The sequence below is a fragment of the Columba livia genome, chromosome 1 (genome assembly GCF_036013475.1).
Source record: "Columba livia isolate bColLiv1 breed racing homer chromosome 1, bColLiv1.pat.W.v2, whole genome shotgun sequence".
NCBI classification, from domain to species: domain Eukaryota; kingdom Metazoa; phylum Chordata; class Aves; order Columbiformes; family Columbidae; genus Columba; species Columba livia.
This window is the reverse complement of record NC_088602.1, coordinates 82746184-82768197: the sequence shown is the minus strand read 5'-3', so window position 1 is coordinate 82768197 and position 22014 is coordinate 82746184. Positions and strand designations below refer to the sequence as shown.

At 35.4% G+C, this 22014-nt stretch overlaps 1 long non-coding RNA gene across 1 annotated transcript in view; it reads left to right on the top strand.

The window, feature by feature from the left end:
• LOC135579591 (uncharacterized) overlaps window positions 1–19697 on the top strand; it is a 61069-nt gene extending 41372 nt beyond the window's left edge. The window contains exon 3 of the long non-coding RNA XR_010473017.1: window positions 18812–19697. This is a non-coding gene — a long non-coding RNA (uncharacterized LOC135579591). The remainder of the gene's footprint in view (window positions 1–18811) is intronic.
• The last annotated feature ends 2317 nt before the right edge of the window (window positions 19698–22014 follow it).

Here is a 22014-nt window from a genome sequence, read left to right as displayed (position 1 = left end):
ATAGTAAACCTTTACAATAGGAAATCTCTTTTTTTGTTTGTTTATTTGTTTGTAATATATACATGAAAATGTGTGGTAAATTTGATTTGAATTTTTCTTTTTACTAAAACAATATTTACATATAAAGCTGAAGATAATAATTTTGAAATAATAATCACAGAAATGTAGAATTATGCTGATATTAAACAATTTAAACCTTTCTTTGACCAAAAGGAGGAATTCAGCTTTGATTACACAATGGTCTTTTGATTAAAAAAGTATGCATCATCTTTTTCAGTATTGACTTTCATGATTGGTTATTTCATCTGAAAGGCTTTTGTATTGAAATTAGATTTCCCTTTCTAGTTGAATAGATGCTAAGAAAAGTGTACTACAGTCACTCACTTGAGTTTTAACTGAAGTCATTTTGATTATTTTTGTACCCCAAATGTAATTTTCCCGTCCAAGCATCCAGCAAACAGGGTTACTGGAGTGAATATTTCTAAATGAAGCAAATAAGAAATGTTGGTGAAAATTCTGTTTTAATTTTTCCTTCAGAAGTAGTCATTCAAGATGATGATTAATCAGGGAGTACATGTACTGCAAAGGTAAACCTCAAATGCACAGATCCAATTTCATATATCATTTAATTCTAGTGATCTTCTTGTAACTGAACTACTGTATAACTCTTTTTCTGCCACCCAGCATCCATGACACTTCCCCCCAGCAGCATCCTTATTTTATCAGCTTGAGGACAGTAAATGAAAATGAAAGGTAAAATCTCACAAGGTTAAGAGTTTACTAGACATTAGACTGGGTGGTAGGACTGCAAGGGATACTGTGTTCATACTATCTGAAACAACAAGTACTTTCACAAGCAAGTATATTTCTCACCTAAGCACTCCCAGCGAGTTCAGCACACCAGAATAAGGTCCATACACAGAGATGCTTCCTTCTGGCTGATTAATGGTGGGGTCCTTTATTTTAGATACGTTTCTTGTGGACTACATGGCTTTTTTTCTGAGTTGTCTTTGGTACAGCATTATCAATTCAAACATCTTTGGTTGCTTCAAGTTTATTGCTTCCTATCAGCATCCAACAAAATAATAATTGGATCAAAACTCTTCCTTTAGAAATAAATAACCTAAGAAATACTATGATTTTAAGAGGAAAAACAGGAAAGTGTGGATTGCTTTATGTTTGATGTGAAATATTGTTGTCCTTCAATGTTACAGTCATATAAAAGCCAGACATTCATCATGATCTGTTCCTTTGAAATTGAACTTCAGATTGTTCTATTGCAAAGGGAAAACCAAACACAGTAAAACTATAAAATGGAATTGAAAAGCTGTGTTATGAAATGGAATGAAACAAAATAAAAAGGGTGTTAAATAATGGTATTTGGGAGATATAAATCATATACTTTCCATGTAAGTTTCTAATGTTTGCTATGTGCAAGCACTGTGCTCTGTGAATTATGGCAGGAGAAGGATGGGGGAAGAAAATGTTTCAGGTAGACATCTGTTAGATTTCTATTTTGAATTGAACAGCTGTGAAGATCCATCATACCATTTTTTTACAAGCTATTTCTTATATAATGACATAAATAAGATATGTTTCTAAAAAGAAATTTTTCTGTCATTTGATGGATAACTAAATTTGCTTATGTTTTGAATTCTGCAAATATGTTCTTAGCTTAAAAAGTTTCTCAAAGTAAATGGAGGTTTTATACTTGAAGTTAGTTTACTGTCTTTCTGTCTTCTCTGTAAGTTGAAATGAGGTGGTGTGATGGGGATTTTTTTTGTTTTGGTTTGGTTTGGTTTGGTTTGTTTCTTTATTTTACCCACCATTTAGGACTATATTTTATCATCAAAAGTCATTGCTGTTATTGATATTTTTGTTTCAAGTTTTATGCTTTAAAAGTGTGTTCAACTTCACCTGAGTAAAACTTTTTGCTGATTAATTCTAACCAATGATAAAAGCTACTGCATGTAGAGAAAGATGGATTCTGCCACCTTACCATCATGAAATATCATTGTAACTTAAATAAAATTTAGGAGCTAGAATAAGATTAAATGGAAAACTCAAGTAGAACATTAAAGAGAACTCCATCTAAATATTGGTAGAATTTTAAATTCTAGTCAAGGACTTACTGTTCTGTTCTATAGGGACAGTCACAAATTTCTGGGATACTTTAATAAGATAGTATAATAATTCAAAAGGAAGAGACCCACTGAACCAAGGAAAGAAATTATCTAAAAGGCAGTAACAAAAGATGATAGAAAAATAAAATATTTTATCATTGTGATATAATGATAAAGATTTTTGTGTGTTCATTGTTAAATAGAGTAAATGATCTCTATACCAGTCTCAAATTTATGCCATAAGTTTTTCTAGACAGTCTGCTGAACTTGGATCATCTAGTTCTGACTGGGCCAGCACAGCTGGCTTTGGGTCGTCTTAGCTAAGTTTTAAGCTAGCAAACTTCTATTTCAGAACATTTAAAATACAAATGTCATACCTTGTTCAATTCTATATGTTAAGCCACAGGGTTGATTTTCAGAAATCTTTCTCTTCTTGCTTGAAATTATGTGATTTCTTTCTCTATGGGTCTAATTCGCACCTTCAAGGAAGAAAAGTTGCATCATGTCATGAAAAAAAAAATACAAATTGCTGTGCCCCTCAACTTCAAGAACATGATAGAAAGGGGCAAAGTTGATAAAGTAACATTTTCCGTAGTATTGTGCCCAAAGTGCTGAGCAAGTTATGCTATTAATAAAAATGATGGCCTCTCTGTTTTCCATGACTAAGAAATAGTTAGAAATAGTCTCATGTGAAGGTGTGTTACTCCTTTTACCAACTAGGCTTTTACTCTTCTTGCTTGTTCACCAAGAGTTTCTCCATTGGACACAAGACTGCAAGCAAATTTAGGTACCCTGGCATCTAACTACCTGAACATTTCATAAAGCATATGTACTTTCTGATCATTCAAGAGCTTTGCATAGCCTTAATAGCCAGTGCTTGACTGCAGTAAACACAGAGGATTTTCTTAACAGCTTGAATTTGAGCTGTTTACTTTTCCTATTGAGTATGCTAGCACTTCAGGTCACTTGAAGAAAGAGCCCATAACAACTTGTCTGTTAGCATCAGCCAAATGTCTCTATAAAGCACAGACTGATACACAGCAGCAGACTTGGGCTGACAGGGAATGTGCTCAGCATCTGCACTACAAGAAGACATGCTGTTTGACATGTTCGCTGGGAGCTGCCGAGAGCTCTGGTTCATCTCCTGCTCTGGTCCTGAACTCAGCCAAAACCTGTACCTGCTCACCTCTGTCCAGGCTAACAGTTTTAGATGTCAGGTGATCTAAACTTAAACTGGAACCTAAAATATAATTCTAACACAGACCCTGACCTTGAAGCTGATTATCTTCTTGTAAAAGTTACAACTCTGGGATTAACAGCCCCACAAAATGCCTAAAAAATCCCTTATAATGTGATTTTTTTTTAAGAAACCAGCTTATGATTTTCAAGATTACCACAGATCTTTCATGCAGTGGTAAGATAAGAAATAAACTTCTGCCTAAACTTTGCGCCAAAAAGCAGTGTCTAAGGTACCTCATTCGAAAATGAAGCAAGAGGTCATGTCTCTATTTCAGAGAAAAGTCTCAGTAGCCATGATCCAAGAGGAAGAGTTGTGTAAGTATGACATAATGCACAGATGAAATCTGCTGGGGAGGGGAAAAGCATCCCTTCTGTATTTCCACTTCCTAAAATATGAGACTGACCTGTGCTGCTTCTTTTACCAGTCTGTGATTTGAATGGCCAACACAGGGTTTGGAAACAGGCCCTGATTCCTTCCCCTGCCTAAAGAGAGTTCCACTTACATCTTCCAAAGTAACTTTAAGCTGACCTGGGTCAGGGATGTTCTTTTTTCTTCCTGCTGTAGCTATTTCACTTTTCATAGAGTATTTAACCTTTCAGTGAACCAGTGACTTAGAAAGCATAAGAGTACAAGTGGGTGAAGGAATAAGAATTAAGACAGTGCTGTTACCTTGTGCTTGGCACCTTACTTGAGAAATTAATATTAGCCCAAGAAATGACTGCGAGTATTTAATTTCTCCTGAGAATGCCATTTACCACAATTCCCAGAAGTCAGAAGAGTGGTAGATATCTTCTAATTGATAGATATGTCCTAGATAGAGTAGGAAAGGCAAGTGAATAAATTGCATAATCTGTGCAAACTGGAGTCATATTGGACTAAGCATTAGATTCCAGTTTAGTATTTAAACTGTAGGCTAAAAGAAACAAAAAATGTTCACTGGTGTAACAGATGAACAAGACCCTGAAATATTTTATCATTAAGTCCATTTTTCCTGTAAATTTAGAAGTGGATAACTATTTCCTTGTCATTAACTAGTTACTTTCCTGAACCTAAATACTAGCAAAGCAGTAACATCAGGTTTCAGTTGTTACTGCCATGAAATGGGATCTTAATATTTTTTGTTGAATATTCTACTTAGATATTATATATTTTGGTCTACTTATTAAAATCAGCTATCTGTAGACTTAGAACTTATACTGCTTAGCCTTGTGAGAGATATCCCTAAGTGATACAGATAGCTTACTCTTGAGTTGTGTTCTTCATCAGACCAACTGAAACTGCTAAAGGATCATTTGGAGGTTGAACTTCATATCTTTTCTCATGCACATGGTGTAATCCTCAATTTTCTGTGAAGTTCTCAAGCTGAGCTGTGCAAAAAACTTCTTCAAAAGCCAAGTGAAAGGGCTACCAATAACCCAAGGGTTTTGAGTGAATGAACATTTAATGATTGAATCCAATGGGATTATTCCTGTGAAAAAGGACTACAAGATCTGAACCTTGAGTACTACATAGTGAAGACTTTATCTTTTTTTTTATATTCTGTGAAATGCTGTTCATATCTATTGTCCTGTGGGGAAAAAAATAATCTCCTGTAATAGTCTGACCCTCTTTTGAACTGTCTACTTTTTGGACATTTTCAGTGTTCTGCAGCTTGTGTATTGTTCTGCTTTTTAAATTCTTCCCAGATGAGGAAAAATTACCATTTTAAAATAGAAACATCATTTGTTTATTTTTTATTCTTGCCAGTAGTTGTGTAAAGTGATCATGAACACTGACTTAATTGTGCAGGCAAGTGATTTGTTTGACTACAAAATTAAATGGTGCTTTCCCTGAAAGGGCTGTAATCTTCCTAGTTTAACACACCAACTGGAGCTTTCATTATTCTATTTATTTATTTATATATTTTTTTAAATTTATTTATTTTAGCCTCTTGGTTCCCATAGTTCCCTCTTGCGTGGTTTTAAAAGGTCATATAAAACAGAACACATACAGTAATATCTAATATTGTGCTTACAGAATGACATGTTAACTTTGTTCTTTGGTTACTGTCACTTACTTCCAGTATGTAGTCCTACCAATCCAAGTTCTTCATTCTATTATACCATAGAAGAATGTCTTGATACACTTCTAAACACCTATACAAATGAAATAAAAATGTCTTTTTTTTATTATCCATTTATATGTCTTGTCAATGTTTCCTTTTTTGCTTCCTTCTTTCCCTCTCACTAGTTTATTTTTTTCAAAACCTTTGCAGTGTCTTTAGATTACCTGTTCGCATTTGCCCCTAAACAATCAGATGGCACATTTTTACAAGCTGTGTATTTCAAATCCCTCTATGACAGTTAATGTTTTCATTACTTATGTATTCACTTTCCTGATGAGGTATTCTACAATCATAACAAATTAAATGAATGACATACAGTGTGCAGATATTTATTTGCTCTTTGACCAGTTACAGAGAAACAGCTTTTACTATAATAGAAAAACAAAATATGTAACTCTGAATTACTGTAATATTGCCAAGCTAAAAGTGTCACAGTTTACTGAATTTTGTTCCTATTTCTGAATGCTGTAGTAGAGGTTGTCATTCAGCTTGCATTCTGACTCCTAATTGGCAACTGTTGAGAAGTTCTTCAAAGAAGTTTGTTTTGATCTAATATTGTATATTTCATACTCTGTCTCAAAAATGCATGCCTTGTCTTTTCAGGAGATGTTAAATGGGAATCCTCTTATATGCTTTTTGAGCAACTGGAAGTTTTTTTTTTTTTTTTTTAATCTAAGTCCACAAGTCATAATTATAAAACATTTTCCTTCTAATCAGTACCCTCGGTGCTTCCAAGAAAGAAATTTCCAGATTTGAAGTATGGTTCATCGTTTTGAATGGTTAGAAGGAAGCTTATAGCTAATTCCTTTTCTTTTTTTTTTTTTTCTTTCTTTCTCTCTGTATCACTTTTATTTTGCTATAAGAAAATCTTCTGTTGTCTCCTTGTTGATTGCTCCCCACTTTTGCTCTTCATGCCTTGACTGGCATTCTTACCAATTTTGTACAGCTATAAAAATGGAGAAAGGTATCATGTCTACTGTCTTCCTACTATGTGTGTTTTAATTGTAGAGGTTTAATTTTTCGAAGCCATAACATTTTTTGTGTTGGAAATTCTAGCCTTCAAGTCCACAAAGATAAGATTTCCTGGATGAGGTGAGCAATATTCCTGATACACTGCTCCTGCAGAGGAGTAAAACAGCAACACATGTTGAGCAAGAAATGCAGATGCTCAACACATATGGGTGCTTGGTCTTAATATTGTTCAGAAAGCAAATCTTTGGCTCCTGCTTTGCAAGAATACAGGGTCAACAAACCCATTCACAATGACACTGGATTAAGACAAGTTTTGCACTTCATGAACATATGGCAGCAAAATTACTTTCAAATGGCACAGAAGAGATTCATTAAGCTTATGTGAGGTAATTTAGATTAGGCAGACAAAAGAGATCAAAGATCCAAAGAACGATAAGGAAAAGGATAAAAAAAACCCATATGGAAATGAGCTGCTATGACAGGAAGGGTGAAATGTGAGAAAGACCACAGAGGGAGGTAAAAGTGATGCCAGTGTTAAACTGGATTACTTTTTATTTAGATTCTAGCCTACTTTTTGATTTAGAAAAATAATCCACTCCCTGTTAAGCACAATAACATTCTCTCTCTTTGTCTTTTTTACTTTTTTTTTTTTCTGATGTTCCTTGATATTTTTTTTCCTTTAATGGGAATCTGGAAAAATGTGGATATTTATGAATATGCCTTTGTAAGGAGAGAGGGTGGAGTCAAATATAATAGTTGATTTCATTTAACAAGGCCAGTATTTGGTAGCCAAATTTCAAAAGCTATCTGAAAACATGATTAGTTTGACATTATTTCTTGTTTGTTTTCCCTTCAGTTCACATTGCCTGCAATATCTTATGTCTTTCTCCTAACAATTAAGACAGGTAATGCTGAACTTCCCAAACAAGTTGCTTGATTGTCTCCATTGACACAGCAAACAAGCAAACACATGCTATAGAACTGGCATCCAAATAACACGACAAGCTGTCCCTATTGACAATCACTGCCTCAGCATATGTATTGTCCTCTTGGATTACTCCATCTGCAGCTGCTTCAGCTCTGATGTCACATCATCATTTTACTTGCTCCAATGGTTCCTCTTCGACAACTGAACTCCATCCTTCATGAACTGCATCTCAATGTCAGTGCCAGAACAAGCTCTTCAGCTTCTTATGGTTCCTCCTCTACTGACACTATTTAAACAATATCTCCAAGAGATGCCAGACTGCTCTTGCATATCATCATGATTATTTTTAAAGCTCACTGTACATAAAATTACAATGTAATCATGCCACTCAATACAGAATGATAGGGAGTACAAATAATTTAATTTCTTCTTACGAACTTTAAAGGATGTCTTGCATCAGAGTGCTTTAAAACATTGTCTTTGAAGCGTTGTCTGTGAATTTGGGATCCAGTAAAACACTCAGGATTTAGAAAGATAGGAACAGTGGTAAAACCTGTAACAATACTTCAATAAAATCATAGCAGAATAGAACATTCCAGCTTCCAAATCAACTGCTACACGTGCAATTTATATGGAAGTCAGACTCCCTTTTGGTTCAAATTCCTTTGTATAATTAATAACTTCTTTGTGTTACTAGAGATAGTACATGAAGCAAAAGATCACACAGGATAACTGGATGCCTTGTTTTAGCTCTGTCTACAAAAAATGTGAGTTGGAACTGCCATATCAGTCTCTCTTATGGCCATATTTTCATATGATTTTTTGCAGGTGAAATTCTTCTCAAAATCAGAGGTTATTTTAATATTTCTGTATTAATATGTATTATTATGGGCTATGTGCAACAAGAGATTTGCTCACCCAGTTCACAATGGTTTCAGGATTTGTGTACCTATGTCTAAAGGTGAGCTGCAGCTGAGGTTTTCAAACTGTTAAATACACAGCTGACTGTACTCTGTGACGCATTTTTAACGTTAAGATTCTCCAATGAGCAAACAATTTTTTCCCTCATCTCCTTCCTTTCAAAGGTGTTCTCAAGACACAGATAATGAATCATGTAGTATACAACAGGAATTCCTTTTTTCTTTTACACAATCTTATACAATCCCATCACTTCCTTCTCGGCAATGCTGACCCTGGATGAAAAACATCTTCTTCACAGGGTATGTTCCCACTGCCAAGACATTTTCAGCGTTCCTGTTACAATAAGGGCTCTAGTTTCCTATGGAACCAAGATATACTGACTATGATGCAGGAAGGAAAACACATCTTGACTTTTATCTTACATGAAAACAAAGTAGATATGTTGTCCTGGTTTTGGCTAAGATAGAGATAATTTTATACCTAGTAGCTGATACAGTAGTGTGTTTTGGATTTGGGATGAGAATAACGTTGATAATGCACTGATGTTTTAGTTGTTGCTGAGCAGTGCTTACACTTATTCAGGGGCTTTTCAGCTTCTCATACTGCTCTGTCAATGAGGAGGTTGGTGGTGCACAAGAAGCTGGGAAGAGACACAGACAGGGCAGCTGATCTAAACTGATATTCCTTACCATATGATGTCATGCTGAACAAGCGGGGGGAGCTTGGTAGGAGCTGACTCTGGGGTGGCAGCCATTGCTCAGGGGCTGGCTGGGCACTGGTCAGCAGGTGCTGAGCAATTGCATTATGCATCACTCTTATTGTATATTTTTTGTCATCATTATTAGTATTATTTTCCCTTCCTTTTCTGTCCTACTAAACTGTCTATTTCAGTCCAGGAGTTTTACCTTTTTTCTGATTCTTGTCCCTGTTCCACCTGCAGGGGGGACCAAGCAAACAGCTGTCTGGTGTTTAGCTGCCTGCCAGTTTAAACTACAACATACATTTACTGAAAATACTAGGAAAAAAAAAATAAAAAATTGACATCTTTGAAATTCTTCCCAGAAAGCTTTTTGCATTGTTTTCGATGCATTATTTTATGAAAAGGTCCATCCTCTGAAAAAAAGTGTTTAAATGGCTTATTGGTTGAAAGAAACATCACAAGGTAACTGTGTTGCATCTTAAGTATGGTGATTAATAAGTCTTAAGGTCCTTAGTGTGATACTTATTTGGCTTTGTAACTTTACTTCTTTATAGAATAACAATATGCTAAATTCTAGGGATGGCAACAGGAGAGCAGAGAATTGTTCTATACTTAGTTTCTCCATTTTTATCCTTTACATATGTGTAAGGAGAAAAAACCCCACAGTTTATCAAATAGATGATTAACACTTGAATCACTTGAACCTAGAAGGAATGTTTTTTTCTAATTTTAAACAGGAGTTTGGAGATGTACTTCAGTTCTTCTGGAATGCAAGGTGGCTTCCCAGCAATGAGAAAGTCCCCCATAGTTCAAAACAGACAAAATGGATAAATGTGGATATTTCAGAGACTGTCAGAGTTGAGCTTTTTTTGCTCTGTGCATGAGTACTAATGTTCATACTCCTTTTGTCTGATCCTGCACTTCACTTTCATTTTCTCTCAACTCCTGGTTTGTCCAAGGTACTAGCTATCTGTTCCCTTTCCCCTAAATTGTGGATGCATTTCTGTTTTATTGTACTAAAATAATCTGTGGTGATACATGATGCTTTGAGAGGGAGGGAAAGAGTACTTGGACTTCCTTCTTTGTTTCTTACTCTGCTCTATAATACAACATGGCAGTGACGATTGTCATTGACCGCTTACCTGGAAGTCTCTTAGAAGTGATACACTACTTTTTAAACAAGTTTTTCTTTTTGAGGAATTTTAAAATTTGTCAACAAACTGAAGTTTGTAACAACTTTTCAGCTGTTCAAATACAGTGTCCTTAAGAACTTTGTTAAAGTCTTTATGGTAAGTGGCACATTAATGCGTGCTCTATATAGATAGCAAACATCTGTTCAGACAAAAAGTGTAAATTTATAAATCTGGGTGGAATGACTTAGACTTTTGCTACAAATGCACCAATATTTCCTTTTAAAATCAGTACTGAAATCACAATATCTTGTCATGGCATGTGTTCACTACAAGCTGATGTAGACATACTCATCTTCAGGCAGCATAGTTCAAGCATGAGAGCAAAAAATGTTTGATCTGTGCTGTTTTATTCTTTATCAAAATATCATTAATTATAAATTTACCTTTTTTTTTTTTTTTAATCCTTGGAATAAAAAAAGGCAGTTCATACTTCTTTTGCTCTCTAAGTTGCAGCCCTAATCCCAAAACAGCAAGGTCTTCATACTAAAATACTTGACTGCATGCTGAGTAGTTCTACTGACTTCAGCATAAGTCTTACTTAAGGCTACACCTATTTATGTATAATTGAGGCTATATTTAACTCATTGACTATCTGACCTACTTTAGGAAAGTGCAGTTTATTACTTTCTCACCAATATTCATATATGCATTTTGTTTCCTTTCCAAGGAATGCATTAATATAATTAATATTGATAAATTTAACACATTTGTGTGTGGTTTCTAGATGTATAGATCTCAGCAAAGGAGATCAGATTTTATGTTGTGAAATTTCCTGAAAATTAAAATGTGCTATTATCTTTAAAGAAAAATATCAAAATTCATAGGTTTTTTTAAGCTTTGAATTATATTTACATATATTCTGAAAAGTTTATAGTAATAAATTAACATTTCTAAAAATTATAGCACCCTGATTTCAACACGAGAAAAATGCTTCTTTAAAAAAAAAAAAATCAGTGCATTTATCTGAATGTTTCAATTCAGCGAAACAATACTTCATGGGCAAAAATATGTTCCAGAAAAAAAACAAGTGAGAGCTGAAAGGATTGAAAATAATTTAGTAGTGAGTTTTTATGTGGGATGTGAGAAAGCCTGGAAAAAAACCAAACAAAACCAAAACAAAGGTAGGAGCCTGCTGAGAATTAAGAAGCAGAAAGAGACGTATTCAAGAAATAATTCCAGTGTTTAATGTGTTCTCAGTATTTATTTTTGCCATAAATTGCATGAGAGCATTTGATTTTTACACACCACCAGCACAGGTTTTGTTTGTTTGATTGATTGTTTGTTTGTTCGTTTGTTCATTTGTTTGTTTGTTTTTCCATCAACAATTCTGTTTGGACCTACTTCCATCCAGACCAGTGGTCCAGTCTTTTATATTGTGTTTGCACTGCGAATTGCAGCAGCATTTTAATATACACTTGTGCTCCTTTGCCAGACCTAGTGTCTGTCACCACAATAGGGAAACTGGAGAGATTAGGACTCACCTATGTCATGAAACACTAACATAACAATAACAGAACTCTAATTGTTTTGAATTTATTTATAAATCTTACTTTCAGGAAACTTGCCCTGCCTGCATCTTTTAACTCCACCCTCTTTAGTATTTATTATTGATGACTGAATTTTTCTCTAAATCTCTGCAGCCTCTAAAATCAAGAATGGTCTAATGAAATCAAGAATGATTTAATGAAGAAGGCATAAAAGCCATGCAGTTCTCTTTCTCATTAATTGTCTTTTCTGATTCCCTAAAAAACATTTCACAGTAAAACTGAGATGCTCAGAAGGCACCTCATTATCTGAGTCATCATTTCTGACCTTGCACTGAAGAGTTCTGTAACGCAAACACTAAAATAGGTGTGAGTGGGTCTATCTGAATGACTATGGCAACACCAGGCAGGAGTACTTGAAGAAGAGATGTAGGAATGACACAGTTGGACAACATATACATTAGTAAGTTATCAAGATCTGGGAGCATTACCATGCAGCTTCTCAGCACCTCTGGGACTGGGAAGACAACAGCTTGCTCAAAAGCCTCAAGCCATCAGGAAGCAGTGGTAAGAGGGTGAGACATGACTGGAGCTTTATGACACCCAGATAAGAGATGAAACATTAAGCAAATGATAGCGACTCATGGAGATGAGATATACCAGAGAAATAAAACTTCCTAATCATCATCAGCTCTGCAAGAGTAAAAAAGGCACATCCAAACCAGTGCACAATCACCAATCTCAAAAGAATCCGGAAGACATAATAAAACATTGACAGCCACCATCCCTCCTCTTTTGCATCATCCCAAGCAAGACTAGCTGTCAGGACCACTTAGACATATCGGGGAAAGACTGTAAGAGAAATTTCATTTTAAAATCATCCTTACTACCAAAGAGTTGTATATGGAACTTTGTTTTCTGTTGCTACAAGAACACAATTTTACTTGCTTTCAAAGTGTTGAAGGCCAAAGCTGGAGTCCTCAGCAACCCATTCCTTCTGATACTGGAGTATGGAAATGCCCAGATGCGTCACTGTTAGACACTGTAAGGTCTCCTTCTGCCTGCCACAGGGGTCTGAGTCCACTCAAGGCTGAGTAGCTTCATGCTGAGCTACTAACGCCTAAATCCTATGAGAATAGGCACTAGGCATCTCTTTGATCATGGAGCAGAACTGCAAAAAATGTATTCAGAGCTGAAAAAAGAGACAGTGGATCCATTTCCTTTACCTTTTTAATGCCCCTCTCAGAGCACTAACTTTAGTGTTAAGGGAACAAACTTTGATGTCTTGCTGTTCAGTTGTCTGCCTAATCAACCATGTTGTAAGTTTAAATTTTGTTGTTGTTGACAAAATTAGCACACTAAGAGAAAGAAGAAACAAGCAAATATGCACAAACTGATCTGGTGTGGTGGACCTCTTTAGTTCCAATAGTATCCAGTTATTGTATTTGTATTTTGTTCATAGTTTACTTAGTGTAAGATTTTCAAAAGGCACTGAAGCAGAGAATGAGTATCAGGTACCTTCAATTTGCTGGTGAATTCCTTGATATCCTTATCTCTAGATTTTCTACCTCAAAGATAAAGTCTATCTATTTTGCAAAAACATTAGCAGAAGAATCTGAGTTTTTTCTATGAAGTCTGGAATGGCAGTCAGAGTAAGGCACTTCATTCTAGGTTGGAAACGGGAGTTTGAGACTGGTCACTCAAGGCAGAGGAACAAAGCCACATCTCCCATATAAAGGCTGAGTGTTGTGAAGAAGTGAATTAAGAACATCACAGGAAACATTATTTCTTTAGACAAAATTTGACTGAGAAGACAATCCCTTGCTGGTTTGTGGAAGAAAGGCCTATCTCCCTTTCTCTGAGCAACAAGCTCAAAATGATGAAATCTTAATAGCTGGAAGAAACAACATTTAACATGTTTCATTTTTCACAGTGTTATAATACCTGTAACCTAAAATGCTAGCCCAGTATGCTGGCGATGTTAGCTGCCTGGGTTGGTACCTCCAAATCTGTATTTGGAGTACAATTCCTTTCAGTATGTCAATATGTGTGAAAAATAGGAACTCATTATTCAACAAATCTTCTTTCTGCATGCAGTCAGTTGCAGCTGCTTGTTATAAAGACAAAACTGATGTAAAGGGTTTTTTTTTGTGTTGGTTTGTTGGTTTGTTTTCTTTCCTTCTCCTCTTCCTTGCTGTTCCTTTCTCCTAGGACAATGCCGAAGCTGAATTCTGTCCCACCTTACGTATTGTGCAGAGCTGCTGATCATGTTCAAGATGAATCTAATGGGAACTGAAGGGAAGCTGATACTGTTCTAAAGGGCTCTTCATACATGCAAAGCCTGAATTAGTCTGGTTTCAGATTCAAAATAGAGGAGTTTGTGGGATTTGATTAAAAGGTAGTTTTAGCTTTATTAATAGTAATTGTGAAAAGCACTCATTTATCTCTCAGTGCTCTTCACATCAAATGCTGAAAAACAGAATGGATTTTTTTTTATGAAAGAAAATTTCAAATTAAAGATTTACTTGAAAGTCACCTATAAATAGGCTGCAAAAGCCTCTAACCAACCTGAATCTTTACCTCTTCTTCACTTGGGCAAATGGGACTTTGAATTAGTGTCCAAACTCATTCCTTTCCTGGAGTTCAGATGAATTTGAAATGTAGCAATCAATAATCTGATTTGCATCTCAGCCAACACCTTTTGTGTTTACTGTTTCCCATTAGGTCCTTTTTTATTCTAGCCTTTTCCCTGCTGAGAGCTGCTCCCACCACCACTTTGTTAGCTGCAGAGCGCTGCCACAAGCTAGTGGGATCCCTGCTGCTCAACAGGTTTATGCTTTGCCTTGTAGGGTGGGTCAACAGAGAAGCCCTACCACCTGGTGTCAGTTCTGCTCAGCAGATTTCATCTCTCTATTTACAATTTGTTCGGCTATAATTGACAGTTCTGTCATCATTTCTTCACCATCTTTGGGTGTATTGTTATAGTTGAATACTTAGCATAGATGGGGAAGAATCCTTGCTCATCACAGCTGTCGCTTTCCTCTTCTTCAGTTCTTCTTGTTCTTTTTTTCCTATGCTTTTAGTAGTGTAAGTAATGCTGCTTAGATTGCATATGCATTGACAGATTTTTTGACTGACATGCAAATTAATTCAGAGGAAGAGAAAAAGAACATTTTTGTTCCTGGCACTTCTTTATTTTTATCTTTGCATGCAATCTTTGACAGGCTTTAAAATCTTATTCGCATTTAAAAAGTAACTTTAAATAAAGAGCAATTTGTTATATCAGAAGTGTGTTACTACTGCATCTTGCTTTTCAATTTGTTCAAGTCTACGCTATGAAAAGCCTCTCAATGATATGATTCTGACACTAAACAAGGTCCCTGGAGTTCCAGCAAATATATACTCCTTGGTTTTATCTGCTTGAGGGAGATTTTTTTAATGATCCTGGGCAAGGAATTTTCCTCTGGTGTCCTTTAGCATGCTCCTCCAGGGTTGCACAGGCAGGGCCCTGAAAAATATTCAGAAATTATAAAATTAAAGAGGGTGGTCCCCAAAACGGCCACAACTAAGAGCAGAAATCTCATTCTCATTAATCAAAATAATGATAAGCAGACTTATCATCTTAGTATCAGTAATGGATCAGCTATGGCAATATAAGACTTTTGCATTTTAAACCTTAGTTATTGGCTCTCAAGTGGTTCTTTCTGCTTCTCATTTTTCCAGTTCAACTGGTGCCCTTGTAATTTTACTTTGTTCAAGAAAACAAATGGTTTATTTGCTTTTCCCTTTTTATATGTATTTACATTAGGATTAAAATCACCTGTGACCTACCACCTCCCCAGAACATCAGCCTTGGAATAATTCCGTGAATTCAGAGGAAACAGAAAAGCAATTTTATAGAGAGGAAATTGCATTCATATTTATACTAGATGAATTATAATCTCGTGTTGGATTTTTTTCCAAAAGATCACAATTCTCAACTAGAGTAGTGACATCAGATTTTCCTCTCATGGTAGAAAAGTGTTGGTTGTCCTTTCCTCATTTCCTATTGGGGAATGGTCACCTCTGAGACTCGTGCTACCCACTGTTTACCCAACATTGTCCACCTCAAGGATTCAAAGTCATTGCAGGAATTTTTGTAGTATGTGTAAGAGGTTTTGTCGGAGGAAAATAATGTCTTTTGAATGGAGAGTAAGGCATGTGAGGAAAAAAAGAATAGTGTCAGTAAAAGAAAACATAAGAGTGGGAAAGTGGGTACTGAAGAAATGAAAATGTCATTCAGAGAGGAGCTATGGGAAAGGAAAAAAGAGGAAAGGAAAATTAATTTTAGTTATTTATTGTCATTGCTCTTGCTTTATTCCTCATTTTCCTCTGAAAATGTTTTCTTCTAAGAGAGAATACTGTCTAATACAGGAATATGTCAGACATTTTGGCAGCAACCTTTCTTTTTGCAGTAAAAGTTTTAGAATAACACATTACTTGATTCAAAATACTATCAACTGATCTGTTGTTCTTGTTCTCATACATGTTTTCCAGTCTTCTGTGTTCTCTTGGCTAATGCCTTGAATTTAACCAAAAGGTATGTTAGTCAGCATATGTGATGCTCCTAGCTAGAGAGGAAAACTCATTCAAACAACATGAAGAACAAGTTTTCATTACAATCTGTATACTCTAAGATTCTTTGTAGTTCACAAGTTTGGTTGTGCTTGATTTGTGTTCCTGAACAAACAAAGAAGGAGGAACAGCTTTGGAAAATTCAACCCCTTTTTTTTATTTTTTTGCTTGATATAGAGGTTAAGTTTCTTTTCTAGTAAAAATGAAGTTTTTTTACTAACCTTATTCCACCTAAGAATGTTTATTTTTGAATTATTCATTTAAAAATTACTTCTTATGGACAGATGGCAATCTCTACTATGTTCATTTGTCTGACTTCTTTCCTCCCCTCCCTGAATGTGTATGGAATTCATCATTGCTTTCCTTATTTCTGAAGTCCCTAAAAGTGAATATCTTTTAAACTGAAATAAATAGTTGTGCATTTCTCTTTCTTGCCACCTGTTCAGTAATTTCTCTTGAGGATGATCTTCTTGTCTCTAGGATATTTTAGAAAGCCTAGAGAGGGGAGGCTATGGTTGTTTCCAGGTGACCATTAACAGTTTTGTTTTGTTTTGTTTTGTTTTGTTTTGTTTTGTTTTGTTTTGTTTTGTTTTGTTTTGTTTTGTTTTGTTTTGTTTTGTTTTGTTTTGTTTTGTTTTGTTTTGTTTTGTTTTGTTTTGTTTTGTTTTGTTTTGTTTTGTTTTGTTTTTTAATGAGGGAGACCCATTTAGCTGGACACTTGACAATCTCCTTCCTCTCACACCAGCTCATCTCCTGCCTCAGACTTGGAGAAACTTTGAAAAATTAGAATATTGTACTTGAAGCAAAGGCAACCGTTTAAGCTGTGTGCTTTTCCGAATGAGTGCCTTGTTTCCTTTGTATGCCAAGACCAGCAATGCAACCCAGCTGCCTTTGATTTTAGCTGCACAAAACTGGAACCTGAGTTTTACCATTAAGCAAAATAGTAAGAAGATGAAAGAGGCAATTCCAATCTGGGGAACTTTTCATACTGAGGTTTTCAAGACAAATGCTTATCATTTTCTGCCTTAAATGTATCAGTTCCTACATTTTGACTAAATCCTTGCAAAATTAGTAAAAACTGATGGGTTACAGGTAGTATTTGGTTAAGTTTGGTAGTGGAACGTTTCTCAACATAAAGATGTAATCATAAGAAAAGATGTTTCAAAAATATTGTTGATAAGGAAGGGTGTCATTATGTGTGGTAATTTATTTTTCTTTAAGCTCTGTTAAGTGTTTAGCTCTTGTTTATCTAATGCTTAGAGGACATTGCCATTAACAGCCACCTATGTAAAAGCCTTCTTTGACCCTTTCAGATCACAGTTCTGTTGTGCTGGGCACTCCCTAGCAGGTGTCCCTTGCACAAGCAGAGTTCCATGACATCTTTTAAAATTCTGAATTATCTCCTTTGACTATCAGTTTAATTTGCAGAATATAGAGGGAATAATTTCTTTTCAAGAAAAGTTATCAAACACTATCACTGAATTGTGCAATAAGATTACTGGTAAATCATAATTTCTCAGTTCAGCTGATGGAAGAAATAAATCCATCTGGGCACATCTAAGCAAAGTATTTATGGCTCCCTTAAACAGACTTTCTAACCCATGTTTCCTGTATAAATCACTCTTGTTTGTGACCTTGGCAATACATCAGCACTACAAAAATAACTAAATTGCTTTCTGCCAACTCAAGCTGTGGTTCTTTTAACTTAGCATTGCCTTCAATTTCATGGGAAACATCCTGTCTGATTAAATACAATTTTAACATTACAAAATGTTTTAGGAAAAAAAAATAAAAGTCTATAGTTAAGATGATACCTTCAAACAATCAATCTTCATTTTTTATACCATCTATGAACTTGACCACACTATACTGTAAATATCTATTGACATGCAATTTCAGAAAGAAGTCTGGTTTCAAGTTTGTAGTGACAGATTCCTTTTAAATTCTTTTTAAAACCATTGCATTTGAAATGTCCTTCTTTTAAGTTCAGATATATCCCCATGGGAATTTCCTAACACTTCACTACAGGTTTTTTGTCTGTGTGACAAAAGGCCAAGAAAGCTAGTCCTCTTTTTGTTCCTTACCTCTTTTGAACCTAACCTGAACTGCCTGCTGTTTCTTTTGAAAGTTCATCATGCTTCCATTGACACCAGCCCTGACCCAAATGGTTATTGCAGCTTGTCTTCTGCCTTGTAGTTTCTCAGGCACAGAAAGCACAACTGTCATAATCTTTTAGACTTTATTGATGTCAATATATTGATGTTAACAAAAGATCATGCTGGGAGATTTGGGTCAGTTTTCTTTTTATCTGGGCATTGTCCAGTCATGGTAAAATATGTATTGATGACAAAGTAAGTTTTTGATGTCTAAGGATGGAACATTAATTAACAAAACAAAACAAAACAAAACAGCTAGCAAGGAAAAACAACGCTCAAATATCTTTGGGTGGTATGGGTAATTTGTGTGAAAGGAGTTCAGATTTAAGAGGAAAATAGGTATTACTGCATTCTCATTCTTTTTTTTTTTTTCCAGGGAATGAATGACTGAAATTTCCTCTGAACTAGAACTCCAGTTTCACCTGGCTCTGCAAGCAGCAAGTTTAATGTGTTTATCCATGAAGTTTTGTGAATAAATATAGTTCTAACAAAAGCCTGCCCTCCAGAATGGGAAGTTACTATTCTCTTACATTCTGTACGCTCTCTTCTCCATTTCCTTTCCATGCACCATATCATAGCCAAAGTTTAAATATTGGGCAAAGGGTTTAAAAGAAAACAATTCACATTTAATCAGTGGAGATACTTATTACTAAAATGTCAGAAGATTCCACCCACAGTAAGCAACCAGCTCTCATTACTGCTGGAATGACATAACACCTAAGAAATTAAAATTTGAATGAAGAAAAACAACCAGCCAAAGAGAGTAAATAGGATGCAAAGAAATAATGTCAGACGTTCAAAACTGAAGGTATCAAGATGTTGAAGGCTACAGAAATGTTTTCCAGCTTCAGTATTTGGCTTTATAAACATTATGGGGTTTTTATTTCATTTGGAGAAAGAATCAGGGTAAGATTTTAAATGTTGCAATTAATGTTGTAATAAGGTTGTAATAAATGTTGTGATGATGTTACAATAAAACTGTGTTCCTGGAAAAAAAATCTATGCCACAGCATGTGCCCTTCTATCCTGAAAGTTTCCCTGAAGAAGAGAGGAAGGCACTGTCAGGGCCCCCCCATGCCTTCTTGTAATCGAGAGGTTCCAGCTTTCTGATTGAGGTCATCACCTCCAGAGGGCAGAATGTGTCTGGGCTGTTGTTTTTGTGTTGTTAACAGACACCAGTTGTTTTCCACCCAAGAGGCTGAGGAAGTGGACATCGTTGTCAGCTTACTGAAGTGCCACAAGACCTATACCCAGTACCTCATCTTGCCTCCCCCCGCTATTAAGGTGAAGTAAGTTGAGACTGTGATCATGGGGATCTGTGTCTTTTTTCTGCCTGAAAGTGCTAAAAACACATGCTGATTCTGCAGTTATCTTTTAATTAAAGGTCAGTGCAACCTCATAGCCTTCGAAAATGTACTTCTGATTTACAGGAAAACATAAAAGTCAGAAGAGAATCAGGTCATGTAATTTAAAGATCATTATTGCCATTCCATTTGAAATAATACTTCCATGTTGGAGTTGAAGTTACATTATTCACTGTGATTTATACTTTTAGAAGCTGGAGACGGACAACAATTTTTTCAGGCCTCAACCTTTAGCTAGAGTGAGTTATGGTAATTGTAAACAGAGTATTAATGTAAGTAAAGATAGCAACAAATTAGAAATAGAGATCTGCCAGGAAAACGTACTATTCAAATTAAGAAGGAAATATTTATAGAGGAGAAGGGAAAAACATTAGACTGAAGAACATTATTACAATAATAAGGTCCACTGTTTGAAACAACACACTTAGATTTTTCTAAAAAAAAACCAAACCAAAATGTACTATTGGCTTTGACAGAGCAAGAACATGATTACAGATGGAGATAATGGACATTCAAGGGGATATACAAGAGGATACTGGAAGGTTTACATGCAAATTTTTTGATTAATGAACATCTTTTAGGAAAGAACTAAAGGAGGCAGGTGTCTTTTGGTTCGTTGTCTTTTTTTTTTTTTTCCCCTCATCCTGACACACCAAACAGGATCAAGGAGATTTCCTTTCCTTTACCTAGAGTAAAGATATAGCAACAAGTATAGGCATTTCTTCCAGCCTGATGAACCAGAATTTGTGGCTCAGAAGAAAACACACCTAAGTTTGGCATGAGAATTAAGCTGCTAATTATTTGTACAATGAGCAGAGACATTTCCTTTACTACTAGTATTTAATTTCCCTGACTAAGAAAGGAGTAGAAACTAAGGAAGAAGTTGGATCAGGTATTACCTTCCAACAGGTAGAAAAGATGTAAAAAAGAAACACGTTTTCCTGAATAGATCTTGGGGGATCTAAAGTAATCAATCTCAGCCAAATTAAACCTGATGTCTTTTGTCCAGTCTATCTTCTGGAATATCTAAGGAAATGGTAAATTTTTGAGCAGGGAGATAAGAAAAGGTGGTGGCAAGTGAACAACTGATTCTTCCCTGAATTTGTTATTGCTGCTTTCTCCCTCAGTCCTGGAACAGTTCTATTCAAAGCCAATTTAGGTGTCTTGGACAGACTCATCACAATGTAAAAGTGATCTTTCTTATATTCTTTTCTCCTCTGTGAGTAACTTGCTGGGAAGAGAGGAAGGTGACAGGAAGGGATGGGATGAGGACGAAGATGCTACTGCTGCATCCTTGCCTTAACTATTGTTTCAGGTGCTGGTGTTAGCAGAATAGTTTGTAATCTGCTTTTACTTGCCATTTAAAAAATGATATACACTAGAGAAAATAACAGGTAAAGCTTCAAGCCATATGAGAAGCCTTGGATATGACCAACTACTCATAATGAAATCCTCTGTTTCTACATAGGCATATATTTCTGGTTTTATACCCATGCCTTTGTTTTTCTGTTTACAAGAGTTATGTAATGTAGATTTTGGACTGATATATAAAGAATTTGATATTTTTGCTGGGACTAATACTTTTATACGTGATATTAAGGCTTTTTTCTTTCATCCAAATACAATGCAATTTTATAACTTTTCAGTGCTGTGAAAAACAGTTTCATGCAGTCACAGAAAAAAATCCAGAACCTGAAATAATTCAGAGTCTTTGTACTACAGACCTCCACAATGAAATTCATCTCCATTAAATAAAATAATTGAATATTCAAGGAACACTCTAAAACAGAGTCAAGTAGACCTATATAATTATTCTCCTTCAAAGTTTTGGATTTATGTCTACATTCATCAGGCTTATTCAAACACCTTAAAATTGAGGTCTTACAAAAATCTGGACAGGCTACCTGTTTTCGCATGGTCAAGAGTTAAATGAAAAGAAATACAATCTCTCTTTTTTCTTTACAGAATAACAAAAGATCTTTAAAAAGAATACATTAAAACAAGACAAACAAACTTGTTAAATTAAGAAAGAACCCAAGAGTTTTAACTGCCCCATCTCTGAAGATGCTGAACAAAGTGGAAAAGGCAAACATTATTTTTTTGAGGTCCAAAATAGGTAGTTTAACAGTGCTATCCCACATAACCTGCTCAGGTCTTTGCTACATACATTCTCTGCATCAGCCTATGAATGAATGCAGAAACACCTTTCTCTTTC